Below are 14016 nucleotides of genomic sequence, written 5' to 3' on the forward strand. Positions count from 1 at the left end.
CTATAACTGTTTCCAGGATTTCGTGGGGGGGGGGGGGGGAGAAGGAGGCTGGCCCCCTGAAGATTTCTCACACTACAAAGCAATACAAAAATCAAAGCTTCGCTTCCTAGTGAGTTGGGTTCTTCAGGTTTTCCCACTTTTCAGTATCCAGTCCTCAGGGATTTCTAAATTGTCTCTCTCTTCGGGAGGCCCGCCCTGGACTGGGGTTATTAGGCACCCTTCCCTCAAGTCTCCAACAAAAACTCTAAGGCGTGAAAGTGTAACTGAGAGTATAAGAGATGTCCAAACTTCTGATTCCCTTGGATTCGGGAGTTTACTCCAAGAGTGGGAAAGTTTTCCACGCTGGGTTTTGCTCCTGTGTCGCGGGCCAGGCAGTTTGGGCAGTGGTTGACCTGTGGGCCGCTGCTGTCTGGAGGAGACGGCGGTCTGGGAGGTCACCCTGACAATTACCGCCGACGAAGCGTGGAGGGAGTGGTCTAGGTTTGGCCCTCAGTCCGGAGTCCCAGGCAGCACACAGATCTTGGCTCAGGACCCGGGGCTGAGGCGTGCTGGGACAGCCGAGGGGGTGTCCTGGCTTTCCAGGGGCTGGGGAACCCTCTCTGGCCCGGGGGCGGAAGATGCTGTTCCAGGATCGGTCCTGGCTCCACTGCCGTCTCAGCGCTTTCTAATTCCAGCTTCCAAACAACAACAGCCGCCGCAGCTGCAGCCATAGCAACAGGCCCCGCCCACCCGGCCTCGCTCGCGGCCGGCGGCACGTGACGGCGACGTCTGCGTCGCTCCCTCCGCCCCTGGCGCGGCGGGAGGGCGGGGGAGCGCCGGGGGGCATGACGTTTACTCAGTCGTCTCCATGGATATAATGCATAGACGTCAGCGTCGCCCGGTGTTTAGTGTGTAACGTTCCTCCGTCTCCATGGGAACGTCAGGCGGCCAAACACCAGGCCCCAGCAACAGGCTTCTGATTGGCCCGAGGCTTCCAGAGGCGGAGCTTCGCCGCCCGCGCCCGCTCGGCTGTGTTGCTGTTTTGGTTGTTTGTCTCCTATTTGTTTATTTCTCAAACAGATCCTGGAGGTTGAGGTCTGGATCCGTCGCCAGGGATAGGGTCCAGGACAAAACGTGTTCAACGTGCAGCCTGCACCTACCGATTTACAGCCTCAGGATGACACAGGTCCTGTGTGACCCAGGTCCATGGTGGGAATCACGGCCCTGGGGCCTGGCGGCTGTCGCAGCCCAGTATTTGGTGTTATACCCCCGACCCTACCCCACTTCACGTCTCGAAAATGCACTTCCCCTCTCAGCCTCATCCCAGGAACTGTGTGCTGCCTTCACAGCTACACTTGTTTACCCCCGAGCAGTCGGGGCCTTTCCTACCTGATGCCAGGATTCAGGGCTACCCCTTGCAGGATTTGGCTACATTTTTCCGTCTGGCCCTAATTCTGCTGAATGACATCATTTATCCGTATTCCTACCCAGAGATGCCCAGATTGCTTGTACCTTGAGCAAATACCAAAGAATCCCAAAGGACAAGGGTTGGTACTTCTATTCATGGACTCATTGAATCTTAGGCTCTTCTCTTTGCCTATTTTAATTCAAAACGAGGGGGGCCACGACTTCTCTGAAAGAAATAGAAATAAGTTGAAGACAGGGGTGGATGGGGGGGTGCGGATTCTGATCTGGAAATCCCAGATTTCTTGATATATAATAGTGGTATACTGATGGAGTTAAACATTCTGAGGTACAGATAATGTCTCCAGAAACAGTTTTAACCTTACCCTGGGCTCCCACCAGTGAAACCGAGTTAACATCTGGCAAGAGATAGGGATCTAGCCTCAGGGGTTTCAGTCAAGTTGTGCTTGAAAGAATGCCTTAAAATCTTTAGTTATGGTGTCAAATATAATAAATCTTCACCAGCTCATGCACATACAAGTCTGAAATGTTTCATAAAAGGTTTAGATGACCTGATAATATGTTTTCAAAACCCAGAGAGAGAGAGAGGGGGACTGATGCAAACCTCAAGTTAAAAACAAGAAAGCAAAATTACTTTCATAGATTGGAATTGATAAGAAGGGCATCTGTTCTCTCTGCTGTAATCTTAGCCCATTACCTCTTTTCCCCTTTATCTGCTCTGGTGAATATCCTTGCTAGCTGTCCTCCCCACCACTCCTTGGCCGGCTTATAGCCTACAATTTCCTTCGGAGATGTGAATGAAATTGGGAGCCTGCTTAATGCAAATAGGACCAAAGGGCACAGCTCTTTATCGTAATGAACTTCATTCTGATTAAGTCACAGAGACTGCAAGTGCTTACTATTTACCCAGTAAATACATTACATTGCTAGGCAAGTCTCCCTCTTGTCCTGACACTGCCAAGGGATATTTGAAAGTCTGATATAAGATCATCTTTAGACCATCAAACATCCCTTTCAAATTCTAACATCTCTCTTTACGTTTCCAGGAATCCAGAATGTCTTGGTCTCTGAGAGCCAACCTATCTGGGTTGTACAGAAAGAGTAATCATGAGGCAATATTTACAGTATTCACCGAAGATGACCCGAAAAGCTAGGAGAGGTGACTGAGGGGATTTCTCAGTGTGGCTGAGGAAGAGGGGAGTGTGATGGAAGATAACAGAATCTCTAAGCGCCTAGATTTGACGCTAGCACACGAACTGGATTTTATGATTCTGTCCAAGGACATCAGTTGTAATCTCAAAGCTTCCATGTCCTTCTCCATCCCCCGCCCAGACTTAGTTCTTCCCTTTTGTTCTTTTGACCATCACCCAAACATGGTTGTGGGCTATGGTGTGTGGCCTAGGGAGTTTTAAATCCAGGAAATACCAAATGGATTATAGTTTTGATGGTATTGAAAACAGCCGTTTGTTTCCTATGTGCTTGCATGCACACACACAGGCGTAGACCCTTCCTGCCCTGGGGTTTGTCCGAGCTGCTCCATGTAGCTGACTAAATTCAACCTAAGGACCGTGCTGTCCTGCTCTGCTGCTGATTTTCTCAAACCACAAGATGATTAATCTCCCCAGCTTATTTCCTCATCTATAAAATGGGATCTGGAGAACTCTCTGACCCTCCATGTTTGTGTAGACCTAAGAGGATTACAATGATACAGTGATTATTAGTTGGTACTGTGGAAATACCAAATGGTGTATAAATGCTCAATTATTATTAATAGGCACAATTTCCCCCAACATCTCCTCATTTTAGCTGGAGCCTCCACCTACCAGGTTTCCACAGCAGAAAGGCCTTGTCTCGGGCCAGGAGGACCAGTGAGCATGGCCTACCTGGCCTTCTAACACCAAAGTGCACATTGTCCGTCTTGCCCATCCCAGCCACAACTGAATGCAGCTCTTCAACCACCACTCCTCAAGTATGGCTTTTCTTTAGTCATAAAAACAAAGGTACTGCTACCTGCCCTGCTTATCTTTCAGCACTGTTAGGAGGGATATATTAAGAAATGTTCATGAAAGGGCTTTGAAAATCATAAAGCAGAAGGCATTTACGTCTTAAAATGTTTTACTAGGCAAGGTGACCTATAAATGGAGCAGTGTCAAGGTAGACTTGGGTATAATTCAGGAGCAGGCCCACCTGTGAGATCTGATATGTCCCATGTCAAGGCATGCTCCCTCACTGTCCCTAAGATTTCATTGTCAATGGAATGTGCCTTTGGAGTTAGCATTTACTACTCTCTTCAGGTCTCAGCTTTAAAATACAAATTTTCTGGGGCGTCCGGGTGGCTCAGTTGGTTAGGCATCTGCCTTTGGTTCAAGCCCTGATCTTGGAGTCCTAGGATCTAGCCCCCGCATGGGGCTCCCTGCTCACTGGGGAGTCTGCTTCTCTCTCTCTCTCTCTCTGTCACTCAAATACATACATCCTTTAAAAAGTACAAATTTTCTGACAAGTAGTAAACTAAAATTTAACCTAAATTAGGTTATCAGACACGTTCCTCCCTGACAGGTGAGACAGCACCACAGAAGGACACTGGGCTCTTAGGTTGGTCTGAAAAACAGGATCCTGGGAGTCTAGAGAACGTGATTCATTTTACTCAAAGTCAGCCCTCATAGTTGTGCCAGTTGGTGACAGAGGATAGTCAGAGCCCACCCAGCAGATCTGGAGCTCTATTCATACATGAAAAGGGGAGATTCTTTGCCCCATCCTCTCCCAAAGCCTCTGAGGACACTATTGTACAGTAATCCAGGGGTTCCCACACTACTGGATTTTAGGGGCCAGCAGAGTTTTCTAAAGTTGGTAAACTGACATCGGTTGCCAGCTTTTAATTTTACCAACTACCATTTATTATCACCATCATTTTATAAATAATAGGACATTTTCACACTTTTAAAAAAGTCAAAAAGACAGAAACTAAGACTAAAAGACTGGCCTTTTATTTATTTTTTTTAAAGATTTTATTTATTTATTCATGAGAGACACACAGGGAGAGGCAGAGACACAGGCAGAGGGAGAAGCAGGCTCCTTGCAGGGAGCCCGACATGGGACCTGATCCCAGATCCCGGGATCACGCCCTTAGCCAAAGGCAGATGCTCAACGGCTGAGCCATTCAGGCATCCCGGGACTGTCCTTTTAAATGGAATATATGTAGCTCTATGAAAAGTCCCTGCTTTGTCCTTTTTCCTCTAACTGTTCTATTCCCTCTTGGTCTCCATGGGGTGATGGTGACAGTGGTGAAGAGCAGACAGAGAAATCAAGAGGTAAAAATCTAATTCAAGGATTGTTTAATTTTCCTAATCAAACTGACCACTTCTGCATTGTGCACCTTTGGATCACCAGTTTCTTTGGTAACATAATCTCACCAGGAAGGGTAAGAATATTATACAATTGTGAGAATATCATACTTTGAGTACTTCCCTTGGAATTATTTCCACTCTGGGTTGTGTCAGTCTGTTTCTGGTTGGTTGGGTCCTTGCTTCCAGTGAGCCCCACCCACCCAAACACTTCTAGGATTACCTGGGGAGGTGGGATTGTGACCGCCCTATGCCTCATTTAGCCAGATCAGATGGGGCTGAATGGTGGAAATTGGCACGGTTCCCAGAGGAGGAAACAAGCTTGCTTTCCAACTGGTGTCCCAGGCAGGTGCAGGAGACACTAGCAGAGCCAGTTTAACCAGCATCTTGGGCAAGGTTTGGCCCATACTTTTTTCCTCTTTGCAGTTTCCTCTGGCAGAAGTGGAAACACTGCTTGGCAGGTAAGCTCAGTTGGTTAGAAGTGGAAACACTCCATACTCTACATGTTTTGTGTGGTTGTATATAAGCCCAATGCAACCAGCATTATATAATTATATATATATATTTATATGATTTATATATATATTTATATTTTATATATATTATATAGAAATATATGGTATTATATAGAAATATATAGTATTACATATATAAATATATATATAGTATTATGTATTATATATATTTTTCCTCCTAAAGGTAAATAGAAATTGAGGCTATAGTTGAATTCAAATCAGTTTAAGAATAATTAAGTCCCATGAGACTGTTTCTCTCTCATCAGTTACTCCCTGCTAGATACCTAGGAAAATAAATTCACTTATTCAGGTCAGCAGGGCACTATCTACCTACTATACTGGGGAGAAAACAGCCCAATTATCCATTGTGGATTAGTGAATTTTAAGATCATTATTTTTAAGAATGTATTGAAACTACTCAGCCAAAATGGCATATTAATATATCTGTATCATTGAATTTGGGTGAATATTAAATAACATAACAATATCTGTAAAATGCTCAGCATAATCCCTGAACAAACACTCAATATATATTAGCTATTGTTCTTTCTATTCATTCTGGAAGAATTTTTCAAGCAGCTAGTACATGGCCAGACACTACATTAGGGGCTAGCAAGTCCATCATGAGTGAGCTAGGCAAGATTTCTCCCTTCCTGGAGCGGACACAGAACCAAACAAACTCAATCAACAGTTAACAGCTACTTGTGTTAGGTCTTCTGTAGGTGTTTGGGGGTTCACCAAAGAACAAGACAAAGATCCCAACCCTTGTGTGACTTATCTTTTAGATATTAGCCCAACTGTTTTCTAAATGATTATTATTAGAAATGGTGTGAAGTGCTACAAATGCAAAGCCTGGGTGCTCAGGGAAGTCTTGTTGTGAGGACCTGATATTTCAAGTTTGACATCTGGAGAGAGGAGGAGAGTGCAGGAGGTGGGGGCAGAGAACATATGATTTAACGCTAGTAACTCACATTTAATTCTTGCTTTCCAGGTTACAATGCCTTTTCACAAATGTGAAAAAGCCCTAGAGGCCAGGGCTGCCAAAGATGGGAGATGGTCTGCATCAGAGGTTTGGCACGGGACTGAGTTCAGTCTCAGCTCTAGAATACACAGCAGCAGCTGCCTACTTGGCTTTTTCCCAGGAAATCACTGACAGTTGACAGTTGCTGCCTCCGTTTCCCTTGCTCTCTGTTGCCTGGAACAGTTAGTATCACTACGACAAGAATGACCTTTGAGAGCTGAACTCAGCTTCTTTTACTTGTTATAATGAAAGTCACCTTCGCGCCCCCAAGAATGTGCCAGGGTACATTCGCTGCTGGATTTAAATAATCAAGTGCAGTCCCTGAGGGGTGAGCTATCTTCTTTCCCCAAAACATACATAATCCTTTAGTCTACTTTTCTCTTTACTACTGAATTTTCTCTCCTTTAGGTTTTAATGCTCCTCTTATTTCATTCCCATTAGCAGGTTTCACAGCCTGGTTCATATTCCAGCTATGAAATAGTTCACATAGTTCTGGGTAGACATAATATTTACGGGAACTGAAGATGGGTGGATTCTGATAATGGCTTGTGGAATAGTCTTCAGTGCAGTCAAAATAACAAAGAATTCAAGGAACTAATGCTTTGAGACTTTAGGCCCTCATAAACTTCCCAAATGTTCCTCTTAAACCCTGTGTGAATATCAGCAGAATACAGCAGAGTGTTGCCCTGGGTGAGAAAGCGTGGTTTGTTCAGTGTTCTGCTGTTTTACAGCACAAATTCTAAGCTGAATTCTGTTTATTGTCAATAGCTCTCTAACAAAGGGCAAAATGGAATGTGCCTGTTTTCAAATTCCTTTGTGAAAGGGTCCTGGAAGACCTCAGAGCCTGGTTTAGGGCTCTTTACGTCACTGCTTTTCAGGGCTTTCTATTAAGACTCTAAGCTGTTGAGAAAGATCTTACCAACCACCAATTTTAGCATGGAGCCATTTATAAGAAGGATCCATATGGGTCGTTATTGCATAAAAATAAAATAGAACTGTCCAGGCCCGGTTTGAAGTCTAGTGACAGCTAGGGACAAAAGTAAATTGGGAATAGCTGGGACATTTCCGAATTTGGTAGCACTGACCCAAAATTTGAAGGAGAGATGGTTTGGTGGCAACTCAGAGAGTAAAGCTTGAGGTACACATTGCAAGGACAGAGGGTTGCTGGGTTCAGAGGTTTGGGAGAACTGAGAGTTACATTTCCCAGTACTTAACTCTACATTGGGAAGCATTTCCTCTGCCTAGAATGCTCTGTTCTTGTCCTTCCTGGCTGGTTCCTTCTCATCATTTATTTCTCATGACAAAAGTCACCTCCTTGCATCTAATCTGAGATATCACAACATATCCCTCCATTTTAATACCCTGCCCGGCACTCACTTTCATCTGACATTTTTGTTTGTTTACTTGTTTATAACATTAGTAGACTGTGAGCGTCACTTATTTATAGGCAGTTTGTTAATTTACTATGGATTCCAGTGACTGGCACATAGTAGATGGTCAGTAAAGGTATGGGATGAAGAATAAGGAATAGGATAATTGTGCCTGTACAATTTGAGTCATGAAAAAATTAACTTTGTAGAGGTCTTACCTAGTACCTGCAGGTAACCATTTGTTTTTTTCTGGCTCTTATGCAAGATAATAATAATTTGAGTCACATGAAATCCCTTTCTTCCCCGGAGGGGATTCTGAAGCCAACGGAAAAATAGAAAGTAGGATAGAGATATCTGATAAGACTATAACTAAATTAATCTCAAGCCAGATGTGTGATATAAACACCACAGGGCTGCTCTTATCTGAACATATAATCTAAAATCACTTCATTTGGAACTCTTCGGTTTTCTCCATTATTTTTTAATGTACTTCTCTGGTCATTTTACCACACGGGCCAGAAATGGGTAAGGAGTGTCGAAATACTCACTGTGGCTTGGAGCTGATGTTTGGTGAGCCTGCTGATCTTGCAGACCAAGAAGCAGAGTGCTATTTGAAGAACACCAGGTTTTCTCCATCTCCCCGGCCTATTTCACAACCCCTTGCTTCACTCTTTTCCAAGTTCCAAGCTCAGACAGACACCAGCTGGATGAAGACCTGGTTCAAAAAACTTGACTTGGATGGCAAAGTAATAGTAGCAAACGAACCTCCAAATGGACCCCAAAGTCCCTCCTACTGTGAGGTGTCCCACTCATGGCAAACAGAGACCAGGGGACAACACAGATTCTTCACCCACACCCCCTGGACAGCTTACCCACAATTTATTCCAAACCACCTAATTTTTTTTAAATTGTATTTATTTATTCATGAGAGACACAGAGAGAGAGAGGCAGAGACAGCAGAGGGAGAAGCAGGCTCCATGCAGGGAGCCTGACGCGGGACTTGATCCTGGGACCAGGATCATGACCTGGGCAAAAGGCAGGCACTAAACTGCTGAGCCACCCGGGGATCCCTCCAAACCACCTGATTAATCTGGAAGAAGGGATAAAATGATTCTGCAACAAAATGATGCAAATGAAGAATCCTGTGGGTTCCGATCCCATCCACTGGGCCAAGTAATCTGAATGGGGTAGGAGCACGTGATGCCCTGACGTAACCTTGCAGATCAGCTCCAGCCTAGATAGGGCTGATGTAGGTAAGTCCTGCATCCAGGCCTCAGGTGAGCCTGTGGTATGCGATACTCCAGTCCTGTCCAGTGCAAGTCTAATAATACCCAACAAATACTGACCTGGCCCTAGCTACATGTCCGATCATGGCTGGATTGCCCAAGAAGCCAGGGAAGCACATGCTGGGGCCAGGACAGGGGCAGGGATGGGGGTAATGGCATTCAATAAAAAACTGGGAAAACTATAGCCCTCATTCTATTTATTGAGGGCTTGTTATTGTGCAAGACATGGTTCCTGGGGGAGCCAGAGACTTTTCCCTCCCTCACAAATTCGCATTCTGGCCTTATTTCAGCATACTTATAAAGCTTTATTTTTTCCATAAAATTTTATTTTGCAATTTAATATTGTTTTTATTTTGAACCACTTGGGAGGGTACCATAACCATTTTAGTATTGGGGCCATAAACATTTTATTATGGCCTGATTCTTAGTGCTTTTAAACAAAAAAAAAAAAAAAAAAAAAAAAAAAAGGTTTTTAACTTTTATGCTCAAATATTTTCTTTTGATTTTTTTTTTTAATGCCCAAATATTTTCTAAGAAGTCGCTTGTGGTATTAACTTGAGGTTGTGAAAAAGAAAGGACTTGGGGACTCACCTGCCCTAGATGGAATTTTTCTTGCTGTGCTGATCAGTGTTTCTGGATGGGGTCGTTGTATAACAGGTAGTAGAAGCATTTAGACAGCAAATGAGATGGGTCTGTACATTTCTCAGAATGAGTGTGTATGCATGGGGTTTATAAGCATCTAAATCATTATGCCTGATCAGGATTTTGGTTCTGCTCACTTGTGGAGGGTACAGGTCAGAAGTCGCCCATCAAGCTCCCTTATCCAAAGAGAGAATCTGTGCTGCCTTTTCAGCCACATGGACAATAGAGGATGAGCTTGAGCTTTCTGTTTAATGTTCATTCTTTCCACAAACATTTATTGAGTGCCTTCTAGTGTCAAGAAGCTAGGCACTGAGGATAGTTTCCTACTGAAAAAGACAGATAAGGTCCCTGCTTTCGTGGAGATTATGGCCTAGTAGAGGAAGGCAATGAAAAAGTATATAAATGAGCCAACAGGGTCCCATGGTGAAAAGTCCTAGATAGAAAATAAAATCAGATAATGTGACAGAAGGTGCTGAGGGATGCCACATTGGATGGGGGGCAGGATGGGCTTTCTAGAGAATTGGTATTTGAGCAGACATGAAGGAAGAGTCACCATGGGAGAAGAGGAAACAATGGGTAAAAAGTCCTACAGACCCAGCTTGGCATATTTGAGGAACGGAAAAATGGCCAGTGTGGCTGGAGTGGAGTAAATGAGGGAAAGTGGTTTAAGATGAGGTTGGAGGACTCGGCAGAGGCTGGGTCATATACTCGGTGGATCTCAGTAAAGAGTGTAGATTTTTTTTTTTTTTTCTAAGTGTAATTCTGTGAATTGGCCACTAAACAGATTTGGAGGGATTTATGATTTAGTGATCAATGTTATGATTTAATTCAGAGCCCCATTAAGTAGGAAAGTGGACTTTTCAGTGTGCGATCTGTCTCCGTCTTAATTGATTACCTCTCAGTCTAGGGTGGGCCAGAGTCTGAAGGTAGAATTCTTCAGTAGCCATTTTGGGGGATTTTACCAGTGATCTCTTATAGAACTCACTGCCACCCAGGGCCACCCAGGTAAGATATTAGTGGGGAAAATCAGACTTCATCTGGGAGTTGCAACTAGAAGTTTTCTTGTAGGACAGAGTCAAATACTAAACTAGGACGAAAAGTGTTCATATCTGAGGATGAAATTCTACTCTAGATCAGCAGGCAGTGTAACTCTGAATTCTTACATACCAGTCGGGATTTTCCTGGTTTAGACTAAGGATTTTTTTTTTTTCTTTTTTGGCATCACAATTTATGACTGTCTTTTTTAAAGATCTTTCTTGTTGAGCAAGGTAGTGGATAAAATGGCGTAAACTATGCTTGAGATGTCTTAACACCTTGGAGCACGTCATGTGCCAGCCCATTCTGGCCATCCCTGGCCCTACCCTTTGCTGACTCCGAGATTTTTCCCATTGGATGGGAGTCATGCAGTCACAGTTTTAGGTCTGGGTGTGTTGTTGTCCTGTAGGTTTCATGACGTAGATGGGGTTCTTTTGGAATTCCAGGAGCTAAGTTCTCCAGAGCGGCAGAAAGTCAGCTCAGGACATCTGAGGAGCTGAGAACCTGGAGGGGACTAGCTTGTCTGCCCATGCAGACATGTCAGAGTGACTGGCAATGAGGGTCTGGTGATGCTGATTGTAGTGAGAAATGCTGCAAGCTTGGGCTGAAAGGTGTCCTTCAGCACCATAACTCTTCCCGTTTCCTCAGCTCCAGACGGAGTATATCCCAGGGTCCACACGGAGCTTTATTTAAATGCTCACATTAGCAGAAGGACGGGGATCCCATTGAATCATCATCTCCTGTCAAAGAGCCAAGAGTTGTTCAGAAGGAGAAGTTTTTCCCAAAGAGGCTAAATCCCTAGTACTAATTAGTGGTGGTGGTGGCAGCGGTGGTAGCGGTGGTGGTGGTGTGTGTGGTGTGTGTAGATGGTGGTGGCAATCCTGTGTTCCACTGTTTTAAAATAGGAGCAGTCTATTTTGCTCACTGTCTGAGCCATAGGGTGAGTAACCTTGACCCCTAAAACCCTCCATGGGTGTCATGTGTGTGTGAGTCCTGCAGGAACTGTGGAATGCTTCTCTTCCTTGGGTCCAGACATTTAGAATGAATAAATTAGAGGGTGGTGGTAACATGGTGATTGTCATTGCAGACAATGTGGCATTTATATATGGGCACTGGCTGTCTTTATCATGGGGCTCAATAACAAGGGCAAGTCTGATCTTTCATCACGAACTGCTGGGGTGTTCTTTAGAGCTTGCACCAGCTGAAAATAGCCCTAACATCTTGTTATTTTCTCTTTCCCAATTTTTGCCTATTCATACCCAAGAATAAAAGACTCAGCCTGTTCAGCCTTTCCAAAGATTCAAAGAACCTTCTCCATTGATTTCTAAGTACCCATAAAGAACAATATTTGCCTTGCTTAGATGAAGATGTTCATTCATTCACTTGTCCATTCAATAAATATTTATTGAACACCTACTATGGGCCAGGCACTGTGCTAGGTGCTAAGTGAATATCAGTACATGAAAAAGACAAAGGCCAGAAGTATGTAGATGTTAAACAAGTCTAAGGAAGCGACTTCCCCAAGTCCCTGAAGGAGTTGATTTTGCTATACGCATCTTCCTGACTTCTGGTCCCGTGCTCTGACCACAACCCTTCACCGCTAGACCACACTTCCCCAAATAAATAACTACTTCTGCATGCTGGGGACGGGTTGTGTGCGGCAGCATTTACGTAGGCGGCACAGACAGCAGCCTTTCACTTAATGTTGCAATAACACCAGGCTAAACAATGTACAGTGACTTCCAGAGTTACTGAACAAATGCTTGATGTGGGTCAGGTCTCTTAATTCAAATGCCAGAAAAGTGCAAAATAGGAAAAGTCTCCATCTGATAAGGAACAACTGTAGAGGAAAGATAGATTTGTTTTCAATTGGGGTTAAAATCAGATATGGAATTCTATCCTCCTTTTCACTTTTGGATCCCCAAATAGGAGGAACTCTGCACACAGATAATCATAAACTGCATAAGTTTTGGTTTTTATATGCTCAGACTTGTCCAGAACACAGAATCCCTGCCCTGCTGGCAGGCACCACTGCGCTCACAGAGGCACACGCACATCTGTCTTCAAAGTCACTCTGACCTTGGCAAATGGCAAAGATAATTTCACTTGTTGATTCTGACTTCCCTCTATTTTACGGCTACACCATGTGAGCTCCTTATTAAAGATGTGATTTTGTGGGCAGCCCGGGTGGCTCAGTGGTTTAGCACCGGCTTCGGCCCAAGGCCTGATCCTGGAGACCCAGGATCGAGTCCTGCGTTGGGCTCCCTGCATGGAGCCTGTTTCTCCCTCTGCCTGTGTCTTTGTCTCTCTCTCTCTCTCTCTCTCCCCCCTCTGTGTGTGTCTCGTGAATAAATAAATAAAAATATTTTTTAAAAATGTGATTTTGCAGTCCTGAAATGGATATCATGTGTAGATTGAGATGTGAGAGTACATTAGAATGATCACAGTTTCAGAGGCTCTGGCATTTCCATCTTTACCATGCCATTTCCCAGAGGACAGTGGATCCGGGTCCCATCTCTTGGACTACAGTCACTTCCTCTAATACTGGTCTTCAGGCCCTCCTCTGCATTCCATTGCACCCTGTCCTTACCTCTGTCAAAGTACTTGCTTGCTGCTCTGCAATTCTCTATTGATTTTTCAGTCTTCTGCCCAAGACTGGAATCTCTCTGAGGATAGGAACAGGTCCACTCTGTTCATTACAGTAAATGCCAGCCCCCAGCACTCATAGGAGTGCACAGCCATAGGAGGTTCTCAGTAGTTCTTTGACAAATAAAAGAATTATGAATTCATGGTTCTGTCCTTTCAGAGGATGGATTTATTAACTCTCCAACTCTCTGGTCATAGGAAGGAAGGAAAGAGTTAAGCCATCTGGAGGACACAGGCTCATCCAAAGACCCTTTTCCTTTTATTGACAAAGACAGTATAAAGTGAGATATGGGATAAATCCTGGATATAAAATCTTGACACAGTCTTTAGGTGTTGGGCTGAGCCGATTCAAACTCTAAAGGACAAGTAAATAAAATCATTCTAGGTTTTCTCTTAAGTGGCCTGAGATCCATTTATGAATGGAAGGCAAGGCCAGACCCAGGAATTCAAAGCTTGACCTATTTTGTCGGAGCTAATCAGAAGAGAGATGGATTTGCTCTCAACTCTCATAACTTTTTTTTTGTTAATTAAATAATCAAGGACAGTGAAGTAGCCTGACAGATAAAGAATTAGGAGAACTAAAAGCCGAAGAATTGTTTTAGGGTTCAGGGCACCTCCGAGAAGTCTGTGTTTATGTATTATGTGTTTTTCCTTCTCTCTCCTTTTTTAAGTGAGGAAAAAAAAAAAAAAAAAGCGCCTGAATTCCCACCAACATAAACCAGTGACATACAATGATGAAATTCTGTTTTCACCTCT

General features: G+C 44.0%; 2 long non-coding RNA genes across 2 annotated transcripts; both read left to right on the forward strand.

Annotated features, from left to right (window-relative positions):
* Positions 1-852: 852 nt before the first annotated feature.
* On the forward strand, positions 853-3806 carry LOC119872901. Its single transcript, XR_005363546.1, has 3 exons — positions 853-1165; positions 2451-2563; positions 3211-3806. It is a non-coding gene; the product is annotated as an uncharacterized LOC119872901 (long non-coding RNA).
* A 661-nt stretch (positions 3807-4467) lies between these two features.
* Positions 4468-6972, forward strand: LOC119872902. The gene is made up of 2 exons (XR_005363547.1): positions 4468-5206; positions 6252-6972. It is a non-coding gene; the product is annotated as an uncharacterized LOC119872902 (long non-coding RNA).
* The last annotated feature ends 7044 nt before the right edge of the window (positions 6973-14016 follow it).

Source organism: Canis lupus, chromosome 8, assembly GCF_011100685.1.
Source record: "Canis lupus familiaris isolate Mischka breed German Shepherd chromosome 8, alternate assembly UU_Cfam_GSD_1.0, whole genome shotgun sequence".
NCBI classification, from domain to species: Eukaryota; Metazoa; Chordata; class Mammalia; order Carnivora; family Canidae; genus Canis; species Canis lupus.